The 6056-nt window shown below is 42.1% G+C and overlaps 1 long non-coding RNA gene across 1 annotated transcript; it reads right to left on the bottom strand.

The window, feature by feature from the left end:
• Positions 1-262: 262 nt before the first annotated feature.
• LOC134473882 (uncharacterized) lies at positions 263-5702 on the bottom strand. Its single transcript, XR_010044365.1, has 2 exons — positions 5630-5702; positions 263-4734 (listed from the first exon to the last, which is right to left on the bottom strand). It is a non-coding gene; the product is annotated as an uncharacterized LOC134473882 (long non-coding RNA).
• Positions 5703-6056: the final 354 nt, after the last annotated feature.

The raw sequence follows: 6056 nt of genomic DNA, 5'->3' as shown, positions 1-6056 counted from the left end.
GAACGTGATTTTTAAAGGTTACTACCACAAATCTTTAAAAGGCTATATAAAATCTTTATATTCTTACATTGTTTAAATTTTTACAATAAACATGGATTATTTTTATTTTGAAAAGAATAATGCAGCTTTTTAAAAAAAGAAATATTTGTTTAACCATACATACTTCTCTAGCACATTATTCTCAATATTTAAAGGAACCAAACAGCAAGTTTAATTGTATATTATTAGCTCCTAAACATAGAGATTTTCAAAATTAGACATGTTTAAGAATTGCTCAGGGACATTTTATTGTTGATTTGGGGACAGAAAAGTTTGTCTTTCAACTGTAATGCACCAAGAAGAGTCGCACGTACCCAGGGCTTCTCAAAACAGCTAAAAAATCCACTGAAGAACTGTTGTCTTTGTCTCCTTGCTTTGTTAACCCCTTTAGAGCTCATGCTAAAATGTTGACAAAAGAACTTATTATCTAGATTTTTATTATCAGTCTCTTACACTTTGCACCAGGAAAATAATTCCAGGAAATGACACTGAATTCTCTGCAGCTCCATGGTGTGAAGCATTGTGGCTGGCTCTTCCTCAGTTGAGTAACTCTTAGACAAATTCAATTCTGTGTGCAGTTCCAACTTCATTTACCAAAAAATGCCACATGTTTTCTGACATGGAAAAATTTTTTGATTTTTTTCTCAAAATTTTCCTGCTTCATCACGACAATGTGGTCTTTCCACAAATTTGAAGTGACCTTTGCAAGTTTTCATTGGCCTTTTTCTTCCTCAGTTTCTACCCAATGTTAGGAGATTTCCAGGTTCTAAGTGTTAAGGCATTAGTACAGTTCATTAGGTGCATGTTACTTAAAGTTGTCTTGTTAAATGAGAAAATTAAAATTTCAAGTTAATTGATGACAAGTCTGTATTATGAGAGATCTTCCAATACTTGATTTTTAAAGGACATACAGCTTTAAATTTTATCATTTTTTTCTAATTGTTTCCTTTTTTCTTCTTTTAGTGACAATAATTAGATCCTCTCATCTACATATTTAAGCTTATATCATTTCTGTTTTCATACAGAGGCATTAACATACTAAATGAAAAAGTCAGACCAGGTTTGAACTCACTATGTAGCCCAGCTGGCCTTGAACTCAGTCTCCTGAGTGCTGATCCTGTAAAGGTGAGCATGCAGCCCCACACTCAGCTAAATAGCATTTCTTTCATCTGAGCTGGTGTCTCAAATGGATACTCTTAGCCCTCTGGGTCTTCACTGGTGTAGAAATACGTAAGTTCTTGGTACTAGTAATACAAATGACACATTCTACAGCATCTCTACTTCATACTGGTTGAGGTACTTTCTTCTTCACAATGATGAAAGAACAATCTTTTTGGTGGGGAGAAGGAGTACCAGGGATTGAACTCAGGATCTCACGCTTGCCAGGCTGGCACTTGTGCTGCTGAGCTAAACCCCCAGCAAAAGAACAATCTTTATGAGTAGATGATTGTTGAAAGATTCTGATGTCCTGCATATGTAAACATCATATTGTCTTGCTAGTATGAGGAGCTGAAACTATTTATAATATATATCATATATGAGTATTATATAAATGTTACATATTATATAAATAATATAACATGTATTCTGTTTATATTATATATATTACAGTTAAGATAATTCTTCTACTGATTTCTCAGAGTTCATTAAAGAGAAGATTTGTGCTGGTACTGTTCAGAAAGTAAATGCAGATGTCTTGTGCTTTGGGTGACTGATTTGGGGATGGCAATCTGCAACGTATGTACCACTGCTATCCCTTGATCGTTGTGCTTTGAATTTTTTTTTTCTTTTTGAAATAAAATACATTTGGAGAAAAAAGATTATGATGTCAGATTACAGTTCTGACAATAATTTGATCCTTCTTGGTAACTGGTATTTTGTGGAAAGTCCAAATTGACTTTCAAATGAATTTTATGTAATTCTCCCAATTTTTAGACTCAGAATTTTCTAAATTGTATCTGATGTTATCTAGAAGAAAACAAAATAAACACAAGAAGACTACCCAGAGGACAAAACATGTGCCACAATATCTCTCATGATCAGGGACTCACATGGGAAATAAGTTGGCGAAATTCTTTCATTATTGAAAAGAATTGTCTTGCCAGCCCTAGGAGTTACTGTTTTCAGTCTTAAATTTTACAAAGGAAACCAAGAAGTCAGAGGAATTTGGCTGAAAGTTCATGGAGTTCACCATCCGTCTCATATGTTGAGATGCGTAATTTCCAAATCCCTTCCTATGAGACCATTCTGTACATGGAATCCACAGCAGAGTACTCCAACCGGACTCCTGCCTGAACTAAACATGATATTTTGTTGCTATAGAGCAAAGCCTGCCCAGTGAGAATAAAATTCTAGTATTTTCAGAACTCAAAGGGCAGCAAATGGTTGTTGACAATATGAAGAGAAAGAATGATAACTTCTCAGCAAATATCTGCTGAATGATGAATTAATGTGATCTAATATCAATTTTCCCATGTTGATAGGTTATTACCAAAATTCAACTGATCTCAGTGTGATTTGCAGCTTAATCATTTTTTATCTTGACTAGCAGGACTTCCTACTTTGTAGTCTGACTTCTATACTTCAATGCATTTATCAAAGCCTCAGTGCTGAACTCTCTCCATAAAGCTAAGCAGAGCACTTCACTGGGAAAATTCACTCTCACGCATCAGAAGCACCCTCTGTGATCAAACGCCACGTTGGCGTTGAGTGCAAATATAGGCACCCAATTTTGAGTTGGAGTGTATGATGGTTAACTTGGCAATGTGTATCAATATTTAAATGTCTGTCTCTTTGTCCCAGTGTGTCTACTGCTAAAAACTTACCCTATGAGCAAACTTGTGCAAATTTATAAATGAAAAGGTGTGACAATATTCATTGCAGGGATAGTTGAAATAACATGCACGTAAAAATTGTTACATCCATACCCCAGAATTCCATGCAGTTGTTACCATTGCAGGTGTCCCTGAGGAGAGATAGTCAGTTTACCATTAGGAGACAGTACAAGGCAAGAGGCCAGCGATTTAGTTCAGTGGCACAGTACCTGCCTGGCAAGCATGAGGTCCTGAGTTTGATTCCCGTACCAGAAAAAAAGAGAGTCAGGGAGAGGCAGTACAAGACATTGAAAAGTAACATTGCCATCAATCTACTTGTGTAAATAAATAAAGAGTACAGACATACATGTGTATATGTACAAAAATCACTAGAGGAATCCAGGCATGGTGGCACACGCCTGTAATTCCAGAACTTTGGGGGACCGAGACAGAAGGAACAAAAAGTTCAAGCCCGCCCTTAGCAATTTAGCAACTTAAGGAGACTCTGTCTCAAAATAACAAAAATTTTAATAGGGCTGGGGACTTAATTCAGTGTGAAAGCCCTGAGGTTAATCCCACTACCACAAAAAAATTTTTCTATAAGACTATACAAAATATTAATAGTGGTTGTAACAATGGATAGGATATAAGTGAGCTATGAAAAGGAGATAGAATTATATCCTTTATTTCTACAGTTCTGCAGTGTTTGAATTCTATTACTATTAAATATATTACTTTTATGACTTTTAGAAGTATTGCCCATCCTATTACTACCTTTTTACATTAACTGTTCTAGTTTCAGCCACAAGGTTTTCTTAGTTTGTATTTGTTCTCCCTCGAATGCATGTTTCCAAGCATATGTTCCCCAAACCACTTTTTTCACTTTAAATTTGACCTCACCTATGTCTTGAGCCTATGATTACCTAAGTGAAACTACCAAAACACAGACCCCTCCAATCCAGGTAGTATTTTACAAATGTTTAAATGGGGAGAAAAAAAATATTTCAATTGCATCAGACACAACATCAACAGACATTGGCAGCACCACAGTATCATGATGCAGGAGGTCAAAGACCACTGTGCCCTGCACTGAGAGTCACAGTATGACATATCTGGGGCAGTTCTGGTTGTGCCATTAGGACCATAAGCGCTCCGATCTCAAGATAACGCCATTATCCTCGGATCATTGCCAAGACAGACCCAAACAACTCCAGTCTATCGTGTCAATGTGTATTCGGGGAGTCTTTACCTCATGGATCATTGGCAAACTGCACCATAACAGCCCTGTAGGAGCCATGGCCACGCATGGAATCAATGCACACTCAGGGACTCCCCCGTGCCTGGATCATTTGCAGCGCATCGTGTCAATGCATACTCCGGGACCTCTTACTCCTCAGCTCGTGAGTGCTGAGGCCCAATGTACACCAAAAATACTTATGAAATAGTTGTTACAGTGCATACACAGTACTCACTTTTCTAAATGACATGTCAGCAAGTTTAGTGTGCAACAAATAACTCCTAAAAGACACAAAACACTCCTAAAGGTCCAACTTCACACACGGACGGTTGGCCCGCCCGTGGAATTGTGGCAAGGCTGGGGGAAAGTGCGAACAAAGGGAATGGGAATAGGAATAGAAAATGTTACCATGTAAACCTCCGCCTCTGCTCAGGATTTTTTTTATAAAGTCAACTACTTACTAATTATTTTCCTGGGCATTTGATGCCTAAGATCCAAAGCCCTTCCTTGCCTCTATTCCAAACCATCTAGAGAGCTAGATGAGATGGCAGGGCTAGAGCCAGGAGGTTCCTCAGGTTTGTGGTCTCCTCGCCAGAGTTGTCCAACACAGAACACTAACCATACTGTCATTTGTAGCCACGTTTTCTGAAAAAGTAAAAAGAAACGTTTAGCTGATTTTACTACTACATTTTATTTCATGCAATATATCCAAAATATTATTTAAATAGCCAGGCAATGCTTTACAATGATTAACGAGAGGTTTGCACTCTTCCCTTCCCTAACCTATCAGCTTTGCAACCCCAAGTGTATTTTCCACGTGGACTCGCCACACTTCCACTCCCGGGTGCCAGGGCTGTCCTGGGCCCGCACAGTTGAGCGGCTTGGAGAATGAGTCCCGGAACCTAATGCCCATTGTCTCCGTCAGCTACCTATCTCAAGGCAAGGGTGTCTGTCTTTCCACCTCATTTCCTCACCAGCGCTGCGACAGCCTTTTCCTAGCAGCTGAGTGCACGGGCACATTTAGGCTTTTATAATCATAAAAATGACCACAAATATGCATACAGAGAGGGAAGAAAACGACCTCAGGCCCACGTGATAATGCGCATTAGGTCATCTTTCTTGGAAATGGAGCTGAAGAGGCGAGGAGGGGCTGGCTGCGGGGAGAAGGAAAGAGAGGGGCGCGGGGCAGGAGGGTGAGGGTGCCGCCCGCGGAGCCAGGGGGACCCTCCGCCCTCTCCCGGACCCTGCGGGGTCACTGGCAGCCACCAGACCCGCGAAGGTCCTTGGTATCCGGGGTCCAGATTTGCCAAACACTCAAAGCGGGAGGGAGGAGAAGAGAGGGAGCCGGAGACAAAGGCCGGCGAGCCGGGGAGCGGGCGCGGAGCGGGGCGCCCGCGGCTGCGGGGTAACGGGGCGCGGAGGCGGCGGGCTCGCGGGACGGCCGGGCGGGGCCGGGGTAGGAGGGAGGGGCGCGAGACGCGCAGGCCGATTTGAATATCAGGCTCTGCCACACTCCGGGCGCCGCTGACAACTTCATTACCTCCGCGTATAAAATGACTGCCGGGGAATGCAAATGGCTCGGCGTCGCGGCCGCACCGCGTCCCCGCGGGCGGAGGGAACCGCGCGCCCCGGCGCGAACGCGCGCTGAGCCAGGGGACGCGCACCGCGGAGAGGGGCGGCCTGGAGGGCTGCGAGCTAGACAGCAGTCATCGTGAACCCGGAGTCTTGCCTCTTGACTCTCATCCAGTAATGCTGGAAAGGCCAGAATGTAGTAATAGGAATATTCAGGGGGTGCCACGTGTGACCTTGATCCCCGATGGAAAAGGTTATACCCTCTGGTCCAAATCAGCTACTCAGGTGTACGGTGATCAACTTGGATGGACTAAGCATCGCTAATGCCCCATTTTCCTCCACTGAGCAAGCAGGGAAAGGGAACAGACTACTTCATCCCTGTCCCCCAGGCCACT

The sequence above is a fragment of the Cavia porcellus genome, unplaced genomic scaffold (assembly GCF_034190915.1).
Source record: "Cavia porcellus strain 051 isolate PalLab524CR breed Dunkin Hartley unplaced genomic scaffold, mCavPor4.1 scaffold_2, whole genome shotgun sequence".
Classification (NCBI taxonomy): Eukaryota; Metazoa; Chordata; class Mammalia; order Rodentia; family Caviidae; genus Cavia; species Cavia porcellus.
This window is presented reverse-complemented; position numbering and strand designations above follow the sequence as displayed.